The sequence below is a fragment of the Tenrec ecaudatus genome, chromosome X (genome assembly GCF_050624435.1).
Source record: "Tenrec ecaudatus isolate mTenEca1 chromosome X, mTenEca1.hap1, whole genome shotgun sequence".
Taxonomy (NCBI): Eukaryota; Metazoa; Chordata; class Mammalia; order Afrosoricida; family Tenrecidae; genus Tenrec; species Tenrec ecaudatus.
Window position 1 is genome coordinate 3,513,797 of NC_134548.1, and position 17,055 is coordinate 3,530,851.

The window sequence follows — 17,055 nt, forward strand, 5'->3', positions numbered from 1 at the left end:
GTCTTGCCCTTTCATTAGAATATTTTCCATTGTTTTTTCGAACTCTATTTGAGATGATCTTTTTCACTCTGACTTCATCCTTTCCTCCATTTGTGTAGCTACTCCACTATTAAGAGCCACTTTCTGTGTCTCTACTGACATCCCTTCTGATATTTTCTTCCCTGTCTGTTTAATGACCTTTCGCTTTCTTCAGGAATCATGCTCTTGTCCTTCTACGGCTCAGCATACCTGCTGGTAATCGCTTCCAGTGCAGCAAATCTCGTCTTGAGATGTACTTGATATTCAGGTGGCACAGAATTTAGGTCATATTCTGGCTCTCCTGGATTCCTTTGAATTCTCTTCATCTCAGCCTGAAGTTGTACATAATTTAGGGTTTTATCCACAGTTGGCACCTGGCCAGGTTTCAGCTGCTGATGCTGAGATTCTGTAATATCTCTTCTCACAGACGTCAGTCTGGTTTGTATGCTGTCCTTTAGGAGAACTCCATGTGTATAGTGCTCATTCTTGTTGTTAAAAGAACATATTTTCTTTTTTTTTGTATTTTATTTTATTAAAAACATTTTATTAGGGGCTCATACAACTGTTATCACAATCCATACATATACATACATCAATTGTATAAAACACATCTGTACATTTTTTGCCCTAATCATTTTCTTTTTTTTTATCTTTTTTAAAAAAATTTTTTTTAAATTTTAACAATTTATTAGGGGCTCATACAATTCTTATCACAGTTCTTACATATACATACATCAATTGTATAAAGCACCGCTGTACATTCCCTGCCCTAATCATTTTTTTGTCCTCTTTTCTTTTTTTACATTTTATTAGGGACCCATACAACTCTTATCACCATCCATACATATACATACATCAATTGTATAAAGCACATCCATACATTCCCTGCCCCAATCATTTTCAAAAAAGAACATATTTTCAATACACAAGCCATCACCCTTCCAACATTCTATTATGGGATCTTTGGTTTAGCTCCTATCACCAGGTCCATATTTCCCAAATACTGTTCCTTCTTTGTTTTGAATTGTTGCATTCTAGTAACTCATACATATCGATGCATCTTGATTTCATGTTTGATCAATTTCTGATTGATGATGTTGATAAAATTCTTCAACTTCTTCAGGAACTGCTTTTTTGTTTGATGCGTATATTTGAATAATAGTTGCCTTCGTTAGATTTCCCTGAAGGTGAATGACTATAATCCCATCAAGACAGCACTGTTTGTGAAAATTCATTTTGAAATGACCTTCTCACTTTGACAATTTAAGGTCTACAAATTGATTTTCCCTTCCTTTTTCTGAGTAGTTTGGAGGAAGCAAACCTCAGTTTCCTTCTGCCTCGTGCTTGCAGAGCAAACTTCTGAGTTTCTGTAGCCAACCTGATCTCTGTTACAGTTGAAACTGAAAGGAAGTTAGGATCTTTTTCTTTCTTTTTTTTTTTTTTTTACGTTACTGGAGTTATTTTTTTTTTAATTTATTTTAACAATTTATTGGGGCTCATACAATTCTTTTCACAGTTCATACATATACATACATCAATTGTATAAAGCACATCTGTACAGTCTTTGCCGTAATCATTTTTTTCTCTTTTCTTCTTTTACATTTTATTAGGGACTCATACAACTCTTACCACAATCCATACATATACATACATCAATTGTATAAAGCACATTCATACATTCCCTGCCCCAATCATTCTCAAGGCATTTGCTCTCCACTTAAGCCCCTTGCATCAGGTCCTCTTTTTTTTTTGCCCCTCCCTCCCCATGCCCCCCTCCCTCATGTGCCCTTGGTAATTTATACATCGTTATTTTGTCATATCTTGCCCTATCCGCAGTCTCCCTTCCCCCCTTCTCTGCTGTCCCTCTCCCAGGGAAGAGGTCACATGTGGATCCTTGTAATCAGTTGTTAGGACCTTTTTCATGGCAAAAATACAACATAAATAAAATAGGAGACCCTTGATACCCAAACAGTGTGACAAAGGGCAGGTTTAGCTGCTAACCTAGGAAACAGTTATCCATACATAGTTCTCTCAGGGCCTCCCCATGTCAAGTTGCTTTCCATGTCTCATACTAACTTCTGTGGAGTACAATGCTGACACCTAGCATCTTTAATCAGTAGGGGAAGAACTGCATCCTGGAAAATGTGTAACCATCCTGCCATTAGGAGTCCTAAGTGCCTTACATGCCTGTGAAAGTTGGATATTGAATAAAGGAGACCAAAGAAGAAGGGATGTATTTGAATAGTAGTTTTGTCAAAGAATATTGCAAGTAACATTGATTGAGAAGAGGACACAGATCTGAGTTGGGAGTAGGGCCAGAGTGTACTGTAGGTAGAAGGATGGTGAGATCTTGTCTCATATACGCTGGACTTGCTGTCAGGAGGGTCAAGTCCCTGGAGAAGGGCATCAGGCTTGGTGAAGTAGAGGGGCTGTGAAGGAGAGGAAGACCCCGACAAGCTGAATCCTCACTGGCTGTACCAGTGGGCTCAGGCACAGGAACAATGAGGAGGGTGCAGGAGGGACCATGTTTGTTGTTCTGGTGCAGGGAGTTGCTATGGATTGTCACCTTCTCAATGCCATGTCCCAGGAACAACAGCTTGTGTCCCCAGTGGTTATCACACCATCCCTGAAGCGCTGTAGTCCCTTGTTGATCTAAATGGAGGAGGCTTTGGATGTGACTTATGTTTTTCTTTCTAAACCGTTTTGTTGGATGTGAATGCAGATATCATATCATTCCACAGTTTAATCACATCAGGCAGTATTGTACAATTAATACTACGGTCAGTTTTAAGACATTCTTTGTCTTCTGGAACTCCTTGACATCAGGTGCCTTTTACCAGCCCCGTTCCTCCCCCTTCTGTACACCCCCCGCCCCAGACACCTTTATCCTGCTTGTTTTCCCTGTAGTCCTCCAATGCTGGGTATCATATACTGAACATCAGAGAAACACATAACACAAATTTAAGAGGGTCAGCCCCAATGACTCAACACATCTGTTGTGAACCCCAAAATGAACAAAGAAATATAGTAAATGAAAAAAACTAGTTAGTCCCAGTTGGATCATAGTGGGGAAAAACTGACAAGGTTTTAGCCATGCCAGTCAGGCTTATCCTTTGCATTACCTGTACTCATCTTCCCAAAGCACTTTGTTTGGTAACCAGGATCTTCACATCCCTCTGTTCTGGATCATGAGAAATCACTGGAGCTTCATCTCAATGGCATTGCCCACCCCCTTCCTGAGTTAGGACATCGCTGACATAAGTCACAAAACGTTTTCTTCCTGCCCGAGAAGGGGTGACTACACTGAGCGCTTACAACATCTAACTACAGCCTAATATTATATATTAGATATTTTTATCAAGAGCATGCTACCTCTTCCACCCTCCTGTGATTATGTCTCTTACTTCTGGAGGGTCTTTATGCATCAAAGAGATTGTGGGTGCCTGTATTCTTTTTACTTGGTTTCCAACAGCTAACTAAATCCTTATTTTACTATAATTTAAGTATTTTCGATTAACAGCAAACTACCTCTTTCATGTTTCTGTAGTAATGTCTCTTAATTCTTGGCAATATATATACAGCAAGACCTTGAGTGTGCTTTTATGAACTTTTTGTCTGTTCAGATTGTTCTTGAGAATGTACCCAGTAGATCATATGCCAACCGCACAAATTTATAACCCACTGAGCGACAATGACGCTGTTCTTCAAGTTGTGGAGCCCGTCTCACCTTCCTCCCCTGAGCTGTTCCTCCCCCATTTGTACCCATTCACGGCCTCATCAATTCTTGGTCTCCTTCTAGTTCACTGTGACCCATGTTACCTTAAAAGCATTCGGCCTACACCAGGATGCTCTCGAAAAATTTTTATAACTAAAATAATAGAATAAGGAACCAAGCCAAGGTTTTCTGTGGAGAGAGCAAAGTGATTTACTAGCTATCGAACACTACACATTTGGTGGCTTGGATGACAATCCTCACAAGGCAACAGCACTTTGCCCCTCTGCTTAGAATTTCTTCTTCCTTCTATTTTTTGCTGAATGCTTGACCATCTAGAATGTGTCATTGGTTATTTGGTCTCTGTCTCTTTAGAAAAGAGTGACGTGGCATCCTTGACTAACCCCTTAAATTTAAACTATGCACCAAAACCAATAGAATCATTGAGAAGAAACACAACTCCCTATTTCCGCAAGGTGATTGTAGAAGAGAGAAACATATTGAACCCATCGCATGACCAAAGACCTACATCTGAAAATAAAGAGGGGCAAATTCATTGCAGCTATCTTGTCAATTCTGATTCCTAGCCCCGTACGACAGCAGAACTGTCCATTTGGGTTTCTGAGTGTGTCAGTCTTTATGGAAAAAGAAAACCAACGGGTTCCTCATTCATAGTTTGACCTAAACATAGACAGAGTAAAAATTCAAAGGTTATAAAATACATGCAACTGAAACTTGCTCCCTGGAGAGCTTTCCTAGTTGGCTAGGGAATTGTAGACCTATTTGACAGAAAACTGGGAAAGAACGTCTTAAGTAAAGTGAACACAGTTGACGTCAAACATTTCCTGGTATTCAGGTTGACTTGAGTAAATACCTTCAGGACATTATGGAGGGAAGCTTCAGGGAGCTGAGAGGCACATCTGAGGACGCAGACAGGACCATACATGTTTGTATCCTAATGATGAATGATTGAAGAGTAGAACTGTGCCCCCATTGCGTTTTCTTGGTGAAATCTTGATAGTAGATGAGAGGGTGTGGGATTCCATGGAGCCTAGATCCATGAGCCAACAAGATGTCCATATGAATTACACTCATCTGTCCAGTAAATCACAACTGCAAACACTGATGTTCCCTTTGAGACAAATATCTTCAGGGTGTTTACCTGGTGTAGAATAACACATAAGATATGATTAATGTCTCGGGAGACCATCTATTCTCACAAGTCGTGTAAATTCCTCTGAATCTTTAGACAAGGGGTGACTCTAGGTCTTTGTTTCCAGCTCTCTCCCTGACTACCTTCTTTTTCCTTTCTCTCCCTCCACCCCTTCCCTCCTCCTCCTCTTCCCCTCCTCCTGCACCTCTCTTTAACTGTCTCTTGCTCACAATATGGATAGAACTACCAGGCTACTGTGAGTCTATCTGGAAGCATAGCAGACAATGGACCTTGTTGTCTCCTTTATAAACATGTTTTTTTCAGGTGTCATTGACTCAGTTGTGACTCCTATCGAGCTGATGTACAACAGAGGGTAACACATCCCATCCTGCCGTGATTCACACTTGTTCTTATTCCTGAGCCATTGTTGCAGCCACTGTGTCATTCAATTTCATCAAGGGCCTTCCTCCTTTCTGGCTTCCTCTGCACGCCACCTAGGATGATGTCCTTCTCCAGGGACTGGTCTCTCCTGATCACTGATCACTACTCTGCAATGTCTCGCCTCCAGGGAGCAGTATGTCTGCTCTTCTTCCAAGATAGATTTCTTTGTTATTTGGATAGTCTGTGGTGCTTCAGTGTTGTTGATCAATACCATTATCAAATGCATTATGTACTTTTTTTTTGGTCTTCCTTATTCAATATCCAACTTATACATGTATTTAAGGTGACTGAAAATATCATGCCTTGTGCTGTAAAACTAACAGTCTATTTTCGACCATTCACTGCCTTAGCAACTCCACAGCTACCCTGTGTGCCGCGCACCTAGTGTCAAACCTGAATCAGAATTGATTCAAAGGCCACGTGAGCAACAGCAACATTTGAAAAGTTATTTGCCTGTATTTTGAAGACAATAACCATGGTTCTATAACACAATCCCAAATGTGTCGTCTTCAATTTATTTTGATTCATAGGAACACCATAGTCCTAAGTAGACCTGTGCTACATAGACCACCTTTATGAAACCTTCATTTTTTGTAGGAATGAAGTGATTCAAAGGGGGAGGAATTGCATTAAATAAAAAAAATGATGTTTGATTTCCAGGTGTTTTTCTTTGGTTTTTAAAATAATTTATTATTGTAGAAAAGCCGGCAGCACTTAAGCATAAATGATTCTTGAGAAACAATGTTTATCAACACTGATGACTAATTTTAAAAAATCATTTTTTGGAGACTCTTACACCTCTTATCACAATCCATACATATATCCACTGTGGCAAGCACATTTGTACGTTTGTTACCATCATCATTCTCAAAATGTTTGCTTTCTTCCTAAGCCTTTGGTTTCAGCTCCCCATTTTCCACCCTCCGTCCCCATTCCCCCTCCTTCATGAACCTTTAGTAATTTATAAATTATTACTGTTTTGTCATATCTTACCCTGTCTGATGTCTTCCTTTACCCACTTTTCTGCTATGAATCCCCCATGGAGGCGGTTACATGTATGTAGATCCTTAGAATTGTTTCCTCTTCAGATGACTCCTTTTTAAGTGAGTTTTCTATTGTGATTTAGGTGAGGGGTGGTTTTCCTTTTCGACCATCCACTCTGCATACAACAGTTTAATCCATCCATCAGTCCACTGAGATGCTACCACCCAAGCCATTGTCTATTCTCCGTCTTAGGTGTCTCTATTCACCTTTTCACCCCATCAGTACCTGTCACCTCCTGTGCATTGCTTCATCTTTCCATCTTTCCCTTCCTGTCCCTGGAAACCTCTACAGCCTGTTCTCTTTGGATTGACAGTCTCTGTCTTGGGTGTTATCCTTGTACTAGTGATCTCATTACAGTAACTTTCTTTTTTTCACTGACTGCCTCCCCTCAGCCCTGTGTTTTCTTGGTCCGCTGAAATCATGAGATACTTCCCTTTCTGAGTATTCTATTGTGCATGTACCAGAGGTTATTTTGGATCATTCTTCTGCTGAAGGTCATTTGCCCTGTTGCATCGTCTTGCTTGGTGAACAGTGCTGAAATGATCACATGAGTGCATAGTGTCCGTTCCTGTGCTCACTCTTCATTGTTTAGGGTGTATACTCAGCAGAGGTATTGCTGGTTCCTATGGAGATTCCATTCCCAATAATTTGATGTGTTAGACTGGGTTTTCTAGAAAACAAATCTAGAATGCTAATTATATATGTATTCATACAGACATTTGTATGACATAAGAAATAAACAGTTAACTAAATTATACAGCAGTAGAAATGGAACAAGGCAGCTGACTCCCGTGAGACAGCTGTGAGACACTGACAGTTCTTCAATTCTTGAGGGCCACCAGGTAGTCGTCTGTAGAGCAGTTCAGGCCATCCGGGCACAGGCAGCAAACAGCACGGCAGGTCACCAACAGTGAGCCAGATGACAGGGTCCAACAGTCCCCAGCTCAAGAGATGTAAATTCCAATGGTGTGGTGAAGCAGGTCTTGAAGGAACCTCAAATTACAGCAACACTGTCCACGGGTTAGGTGTCCCACAGGTAGTGTAACTTGCAAACTGAGTCAAAGAACAAGGCAGGCACACAGCGGTCCGATGATCAAAGTGCAACAGACAAAAACAGCGAGTCTCGCTGAGCCATTTATAACTCTGCCCTTCGGTGAATCCCACATGTGTGTATCGGCCAGGTAGGTGCAATAAACTAGCTCATTGGAGGTGTCTCCATATCACTTTCCAGAGTGGCTGTACATCTTACAGCATGCATAACAGCGCCACGGACATATATGAGAACTCCAACCTCATCCTGCACTCCCCAGCATCTGTTGCTCCCGTGGTTTATAATCAGGTAGTCGTTGTTGGTGCAAGATGATATCTCATCGTTGCTTGGATTTGTATCTCCCAGATGGTCAATGATCATGAGCATTTTGCTAGCTCTTTGGTGACATTTTTGATGAATTGTCTGTTCCTGTCAGTTGCCCACTTTTTAATTGGATGTTTTTTTCTGATTGAGGTGTTTTAGTGTTCATAGTTTTAGAGATTAGTCTGTTGTCTGCTTTGCTATTCTTAAGATTTGTTCTAAGTCCATTTCATCTGCTGGTGAGGTGTTCGGTTGCACTTTGCTTCCATAGTTTCAGAAAGTCTCTCTCATCTATTTTGTCTTCTACTCTGTGTACTTCATGCTTAACGTTGCACAGTCTAAGTGTGTCCTACATCGGGGCTCTTAAGTGTGTTAAATGCTCGTTACATAGGCACAAATCACTTGCAAATGCAGTTAGTATTTAATCCCATTTTAGGGATTAAACCAACACTTTCCAAACCAACACTTTCCCTTCCTTATTTAATTAATGGATGAGTTGCCCACCCTCATGCACACGTCTGCTCTGTCCCTGTGTGTTCCTGTGCATTGGAATGAGTAGAAGACAATGGGTTTGAAGTGCAGGTTTTGATTGAGGCCTCAGATGTGGTCTCATCATTGATCACTACTGATCCTGTCACTAGAGTGTCACACACTCCCTGTGTTATTTCAAATGTGAGACTTGTATAATAGCAGAGAGGGAATCTGATTACAGTGAGTAAATTGATAGGAGGCTCTCTCATCCACTAAGAACGTTCGGCAACTTTTCTTTGTCACCCTGTGATGAACACAATGCTCTCCTGAGATCTGAGACGCGGATATATGTCCGTACAGCATCACATCCACGCTGTAATATTTGCTCATGATGACTTAGTTGATTAAGCCCATTGAACTGGCCAGTTCTCTAAATTCTCTCTCGATTCCAAGCAACCTTGTCTTCCATGGGCCATCCCTTACAGCAGAGACATCCCTGCCTGGACAACTCTATTGAAAGTGGACAGCTACTGAGCTTCAAGTTCAACCCTTTCTCTGCAAGGACACGCAGTAAGCATGTATGCAGCAAATAGTTTTATTTGAACAATTTAATGATCTAGGGACACCGCACAGAGAGGAGGGGAGACTGAGGGAGGTGAGGTGGGGGAGACCACCTGTCTTCGAGGAGAAAAAGATGAGCTGCAGAGGAACGCTGAGGGAGCCCTTCCTACTGGTGATTCGGATTCCACGGGGAAGGGAGGCCTGTGGCCTCCATGCAGTTACCTTGTGTGGGGGAGAAAAACCAGGGAAGGGTGTTGAGTCAGGCTGATCTTGAAAGAGGCTCAGAGGTTTTCAGGCATCTACATTTGATTATTTGTCAGGGAGAAGAGTTTGACACTTTCTTCTGTGGAATCTCATAAGGTCTGTCTCTAAAACAGGTGAATGTCGACCAGGAATGATCCCAAGGATAGGGAGATGATGGAAGCACGGGCTTCATGATTCCAGAACTCTTGGCCTTGTGAATTAACCATTCTCACTGACCTGAAACATCATGATCTGAAATAATACCTTTAAAACAAAAAAAGCCTTTGAACCAGCCAGCCCTGTGCAAGGAGAGATGGAGCACTTAGCGTCTGTAAGCCAATAAGACAAAGTTGTGAGGCACTTTTCCTCATCGTCCTGGGTCCCAGGTTTGGAATAGAATGCAGAGCAACCAGTTAGAAACCAAAATTGGTGTGGAGGTGCAGTTAGACATTTGACAACTCATTGCCAATCTGGGGTTCACACACACCAGCTGTGGTGAGGAGAAAAGGGAGAGTCTGTTGGCAAAATCAGAGGCCCAACAAATAGAGGTAGACTGCCAACCAGAAAGATTGACCAAATAGCTTCCATGGTGGGCTCCAGCCCGTTCCATTAGGTGACAGCTGCATAACCGCTGAGTCAAACCATCCGCACGGTCACCCGTGTGTCCATGGATTAGTGTTTAGCAGAAAGAGCACCAACTTCCTCTCTGGGCTGCACACACATTGATGTGTGTTTATTGTGATGGTGTTTACATGGGACAGATATTGATCCCAGCTGAGATGGGAACCTCACAAGGGCAATTCATACCATTGAAAAGAAATCGAACCTCAGTAGTCGTTTGAAAGCAAGTGCGTCCACATGTAAGAGCAGTTAAACTAGTGGAAAGCATACGTTCTCAGCAGGACAAGGAGAAGGATACCCTGTTCATCTTCCCCAGCACCTGCCCACTACTTAGGCAAAATGAAAGACTGTCAGCAGATTGTATTGGAAGGTCCCCTGGCACTCAGCAGGCTGTGTAACCATGGTGATCTTTACTCATTGTCAGACAGACATTGTTCATGTTGTTTTCTATGCTGGTTTCCTACATCATTCATCGTTTGTCTCTGTGTGTTTGTGTGTGTCTAAAACAAAGAGACACAGACTCCAAGACAGATATTAAGTTTTGTTCCAAAAACTTGCTCTTTAGAGATCCCCAACAAAAGTCAAAAAACTTTTCCCTTTAAGTCTCTTCATGTTAGATGTCAGCACTCAATGTTTCCTGCTTACACAGTCAGCGTCCCAACATTACCTTCTGGTTGGTGTTGAATGCATTCTCTGTGCAAGGCTTCACAGAGGAAGCATGATCAGAAGGAAGCAGACAATGTCCCTGTTGGCCATCTTCCACGGACAGCTGTTTGCTGAGTCCTGGAGACCCTGAATCCAAACCAAGTCACTGACAGACAATAGTCTTCAGAATACACTCTGCCTCCTCCTTGTTGAGAGCTCTTATTTTATGATACAATCCTCCTACTTCCTGTACGTAGCTACCTGGAACTCGCCTACATTTCTTGAACACTGGAGTGTCAAGTATTTCTTCTTTTCTCAAATAACAGAGTGTTCAGTACAGAATTGTTCTTCCTCCTCTTCTTGTTTCCTAACTTGAAAATTCAGTTCTTCCTCCAGAGGCATTCCGTCCCCTTTCTTCCATACCCAAGATTCCCCAGCTATGAATTTTGAATCCTACAAGCCTGCCACATTCTGCCAAAGCACTGCCCTCCCTCTACCTCATCTTCAGTTCCTTCAGAAACTCCACTCAGATACCACTATCAGTTTATGGATCTGCAACGGTACTAGGATTCAAAAGAGAACAAAAAACTATTTCTACTTCTTTCATGATTTATTTGAGTTCTTACCAAAGGCACGTGATATAGCAATCATGCGATCAATAACCCTTGAGGCAAAGGAAGCCTTCCCACCCTGTGGGAGTGAGATTTTATGTCCAATTGCTGATGTTTGAAATTGTAGAGTGTAATCTCAGCTGTCAATCAGGCTATAGTCAGATGATGCCTCCTTAGAGGTGTGGATTTCTTACAAGCAAGGCAAACTGAGAACCTACATTTCTCTCTCCTCGTCACTCCACCTTTCTGTTTGCTGGGACTCTGCCTTCAGTGGTGGCCCCATCAGACCACCGTTTGCTGAGAGCTGCCAGTGGCCTGTCATGTCTCCACTGACCTTGGATGCAGGTGACTCTACCCCCACTGGCCCGTGATCCTGCTGCAGTCCACACCACCTTTTTGCATCCACACCCTGTAGCTACGTGAGTGTGAAGGGGCCCTGGTTTGCATCTCTTTGGTTGGCATGAGTTGGACTGGGCTGGGTTGCATTCTGTTGTTGTGAGATGACTTGTTGATCAAAAGCTGTTTCTCATAGATATGTCACTCGATTTATGTCTCTAGACAAGCTGCCCCCACCCACCCACCAATGCCCCAACCATGTAAACACACACACATACAGCAATAGAGTCAAAGTTGTCTGTGGTCACTTTTCCAGGAGAGAGGCTATGTTGTGGTTCATGCTCTACTCACAGCTTGTTGTGAGAGCACGGCTCCCTGACGTTTGGTTCTTGTAAGTAACAGATGACGGATTCCATTGGAAACATTAGGATTTGCGGGCAGTGTTCCTTTGTCTCCCTCTAATATTGGGTGAGTTGATTCCAAGGGAGGCTTCTTACTCAGTCCCCTAGGACATTGGCTCCTAAATCCCCAATTCAAGAGACTCTCCAAAGCCCACCACCCAGATCCCTGAGATATCTCTGCAAACAAGGAAGGCAGAATCTCCCTCAGTAACCAGATTGCTATGCTCATTTTCATTCCATGATATGTGTACTTGCTTGACATAAAACCCAAGACAAATCAGCTCACTGGCTGGGAAATACTTGCGTGCATGTATATAAAGATTGAATTCACCACCTTCCACGGTCTTGCTTGGGTTGTTAGAAGCCATTTACAGGTGTTTATAATTTTCCTCTGATTAAAAGAAACATATCGGTAAGAAATGTTAGTCCGGGACTTTTCTTGAACATCATCTACAGCAATGCCACCCATCGCTTCCATTAGAGCAAAACCTGCATGTGTTGAACATAGTAAGCTTGTTAAAACAGTAACAACAAACACAGCGTCATGGGTGGAAACATTAGGGAGAAATTCCTGTAGCAGTTTACACTGTGTCACCACATACTATGTTCAGTTCACATCCAGTGTGTTACCTCATGTGAAGTCCAGAGGGAGAAAGTAGAAACACAGAATGATGGTATCCATGCGTCTGCACGCCTCTCAAACCAGAGAGCTGACCAACAGACTGCTCAGAAGGAGACACCCCACCAGACAGTCCCAGGTATCTTCTGCTGGAAAAACCAGCCATGCAAACTCTGTGGAGCAGTTCTGCAGAGCAAGACATCAGGGTGTCCTGCATCAGCATTTTCTCCTGGGGATTGTTCCTAGAAACTTACTAATACCCAATAAATTGAAGGATTGTGCTTTGGGGGTGGGAGTTACAGATGAACATCCAGGCGCTCAGATTTGGAAACACCCATACAGTCGATCAAGCGACATGCTCATGCATAAAAGAAGGAACCCCTGCACTGGGCTTTCTTCATTACCACTGGGAGATTCTCTTTATCCCGAGAGTCCAGGCCAGCACAGTTGAGGGCAAGTCCATGTACCAGGAGAAGAATCTTCATCTTGCCTGTGTTGGTCACTTGTCCTTCTGAGGAGCCAGTAGAAGATAACAGCTGTTGAGGTTCTGTATTTTTGCCTCCTTTTATGCCTCCTGTGTTTCCATGTGGCGGCTATGTATCATGTGGTTCCCTAAGTCATCTTCTTGAGACAGCAACAGTAACATCCTGGTTGTCAAATCTTTACGGACATTTAGATTGTGTGCAGATCATTCTTTCCCCTCATCCTCTCTAAAACAAAGAAACCAAAAAAAAGTAAAATCTTTTCACCTCCGTCCCTTTTCCTCCAAGTTTCTTGTGCAAGGACAGAGATGTCTATGCCGTTTATCTTGAGAGAGAACAAGTGATGGAAGTGCCAACTCTGAGGAGGAAAACCCTGGTCTTTGGGGTCACTTGCCTCAAAGCCAGTGAGGGACATGCTTATGGTCACCGTCTTGGCATCCGTCTGTGGGATCAGGGGTGTTCTTTGTGGGTCTGACCTCTGTGGTGAGAAGAACCTGCACTTGTCACTGTCTTCTCAGTGTCTCCTCAGCCATTCATGTAGGACCACAGATGTCTTCTCTGTGTAAAGTTCCTACAACATGGCTTCAAATTGTGACATCCGTCCCTCGTGCTTCTCAGGCTTCCAGACGAGGTAATCGGCCAGTGGAATAAGTTAATAATCATGGGCCCTGTGACCATGGCCCACAATGCATTTTCATACAGATGTTGTTAGGGCCCGTCAGTCAGTTCTGTGCGTAAGAGAAGGCAGCAGCACTGGCCCTGTGCCATTCACACAATTAGTTCTTCAAGTGAGTCCAGAGTTGCAGACACTGTCAGTCCATCGTGTGGGTTCTCCACCTTCCTAATGCTGCTACCCTTTGATACAGTGTCTCGTGGTGGGGAACCCCCCCCCCCCAACAACCCTAAAGTTATTTTCATTGCTACTCTATCACTGTCATTTTGCAACTCTGATAATCAGGCACGACCCTTGTGAATGGGTCATTCGACCCACAGAGGGCTCTCAGTCCACAGACTCAGAGCCGCTGCTCTAAGGAGTCAGGTTCTCTTCTCCATGGGACTTCCTCAGTTTCCACTATTGCCTTCTGTGGTGTCCATAGATTTATAGACGATGAACGAAATTGAGCTCCTGGTTCAACACATCCCCATCCCCACCTACACCCTAGGGTATGCACCCCAGAAACTGGGAGAGGTAGATGGTAGTCTGGATAAGGTATGAAAAGAATAATTTATAATTTATCTATGGGTCACAAGGGTGGTGGAAGGGGGAGGAAAGGAGGAGCTGTCACCAAGGTCTCAATATGTACACATGTGCTCGATACAATTGATGTGTGGATTGTTGCCCGAGGTGTAAGAACCCATAGTAAAAAGTTTAAAAATAAATAAATAAATAGATAGAAATATAAAATTAAGGAAATGGAGCTCCCGGGCACATTGCTCTTTCCTGACAGTGCAGAGAAGGGGTAGGTAGTGACCCCCAACAAATGCCCACTTGCAATCAAGTTATGGAGACGTGTCTGCCTGTGTTTCCTCAGATGGATGACGTACACAAGACAAATTTATATCAGGTTGGAGAGTGAATTCACAGATGTGTCAAGGAGAGAGGACGTGAGGTGTCAACCATCATCGGGAGCCAGAAGTTCTGTTCAGGGATGAGGCTGTGCGATCAGGTGTCTGCCCGCAAATCCCTTTAGAAGAACCGTCTTCCTGAGCACGTGCAGGGCATGAGAGAAGAGCAGTGTACGACCCCACAGAGTGTCATAAGTAACAATCCTGCTGTCATGCCACCCTCACTTGAGGAACCCAGAAATGGTGTGGGAGAATGGATAATCCTGTACCGTGGTGTCAGCACCAATCGATGTGGACACAGTCTCTGAGACCTGAACTGAAGCCAAAAAACTCAAAATTTGCTCAGCCTTGTGTCTTGTGGAGTCCAAGTCGGAAGGGCACGAAAGGACAGAGAACTGCCCGCAGAGTCCCAGGGCTGTCAATCTTTACGAAAGGCTATGTCATGGTCTTTCTCTCCCAGGGGGTTGTCCCCTGGGCTCCACCCACGAATATCTGTGTTAGAAGCCAAGCACTTGGCCAAGGTCCACTTTTAATAGGGCAGTGACACCCTGGAACTGAGGACAAAGAACAGGTGCAGACGCATCCATCAGAAATGTGGACACAAGCGCCTGAACCAGAAGGTAAACACAGGGCAAGACAACGGCTCCGTTGGTTCTGCAAGCTGCCCTTCCTGTCTCTAAGATGGCATATCTGGTTCAGTCCTATCTTTGATTGTTGATCTCCAAAAGCTCCCTAAGTCTTTCCAAGTACTAGAAAGGTTATTGAAAGTCAAAAGAATTTTTTTGGGGGGGTTGTAACTGAACAAGAGAAAGAAACGTGCATTGCTGTTGATTTGATATAGACTCGTGGTGGAGCTTGTCCTGAGAGGACAGCTGTCCCCACAGGTTTCCTGATCAGTGATCTTGATGGAAACTGAATGCCATGTGTTTCCCCCCGCAGAGTTTCCGATGGGTGTGGACCCCTTCAGCCAGGCATTGTGTCGACCAAAGGCCAAGACAGGGATTGGACTTGTTCCGTAGCCTTTGATTGAGATGCTGGTCTTCTGAGATGGCGGCACTCAGACCCAAAGCCACCTTCACAGCTCCTATCAGATGATGGGCTGCATCCTACAGACGAGGGCGGGGAGTGAGAATGACCAGTGGCTGATGAGGGGCCCTCGTTGGGACGATAGTAGGTGTGTACCTACCTCCTAACTGCACTAAGTACTGTTTGTCCTGACTGCCCAAGCTAGAACCTGGAATTGAGACATTCTCATAAGGGTCCTGATGGGTTGGCACCGCTCGGTCTCTCAGAGGATGACTTAGTGGTTTTGTAGGAGTCCACTGACATGTTGGCCAATCCCATGACAATCTTGAGAAATTGCTGCTAAAGCGGTTAGGATGAATTCTTACAGACCCCGACAGGTTCAAACCACAGAACTTCAGATGCGTGCAGCCAGCCACTCCAACTGCAATGCCAATGGTCTCCTTCTTGTCAAGACACAGAAATGCAAAAGGGCAGTAGAGGCAAGAGATAAAACCATGACTAGACCGCAGCCAGGTGTGCTGATAGGATCACTGAGCATGAAAAACACCGGCCTGGGAATGTTTTACCATGAGTCACTTTGATATCAGAAGTCCCAGTGGCATAATTCCAATCTAAAGGAAACCAGATCAAACTCACTGAAGTGTCAATCTCATAGGACAGAGGAGAACTGCCTCACAGGGTCTCCAAAGCTATCCTCTTGTCAGCAGGTTGCTCTCCCTGGAGGTGTGAATAACTGACATTTGGGTGAGGAGCCAAGTGTTGGCCCACCGTGTGACGAAGGAAAAGTATGGGATGAAGCCTTAGACTGGGTGTCGCAGGAATAGGAGCTAGTAGTGTATCAGGAAGTTACAGGTGCACCCAAAGCGTAAAATAGCCACACATTCCATTCATCTCTAGCGAGTGATGCTACCACTACGGGTTTTCATTGAGTCCACCCAGATGTGTCTCATTACCGGGCACACCAGAAGGTCACATGTCCTGGTCCTGAGACAACTTCAAGCTCCCTGATGGTGTGCTACAGTGCTTGGCTGCTGTCACTGTGTGTGCTCAGTGCCATTCGACTTAGGGGACTCACCCTCCAGGACTCTTCCCTACATACACACTCCCCCAAACCAAAAGGGTACCCACCACCTCAAGCAAAGAAAGGAAACACCAGACACACTGCCATTGAGTCAGTGCTGACTCACAGAACCCCCTGTGGGGCTCCGACGCCACAACTGTTGACAGGAGTATAAAGTGCATGCGTAACCACTGTATCACCAAGACTCAGGATTGACTTCTTTGCCTGCACTGTGTTTCATCTTTTGTCCTTCCATGCAGGTCCAAGCACTGTATTAGACAACCGTTCCTTCCTGGCTTGTTCATCTACAATTCCCTCTTTGAAGGAAACATAAGCTGGACTCTGAGAATTCGGGGGGTGGGGCGCATCCCCTGGTAATCCATCTATAACCAGGAACAAACACATGTGGTGGCAACTCTGCCAGGAGTCTGACGATGATCAAAATATAAGAGTGGTCCACACAGTTCAGGAGAGACGAAGCTAGTAGATCATCGAAATATTTTCCCACAACCATTTTTGAAGCTGCCTCAACCATTGGCGTGATAAAATTTCCCCTTTTCAGTAAAATGCACAATAAAATGACAGACAAATACCAAACGAAGCGATCGATCCATAAGACAGAAACGAACACCAGACCATAAAGCCTAACGTCCACAATGTCAAGGACACAGGGCTCCTCTGTTGTTGGCTGGGC

At 43.9% G+C, this 17,055-nt stretch overlaps 1 long non-coding RNA gene across 1 annotated transcript in view; it reads left to right on the forward strand.

Moving 5' to 3' along the window:
* Positions 1 to 16,718, forward strand: part of LOC142434257 (uncharacterized) — a 29,765-nt gene extending 13,047 nt beyond the window's left edge. Inside the window, exons 2-3 of the long non-coding RNA XR_012781136.1 lie at positions 13,239 to 13,340; positions 14,242 to 16,718. This is a non-coding gene — a long non-coding RNA (uncharacterized LOC142434257). The remainder of the gene's footprint in view (positions 1 to 13,238; positions 13,341 to 14,241) is intronic.
* Positions 16,719 to 17,055: the final 337 nt, after the last annotated feature.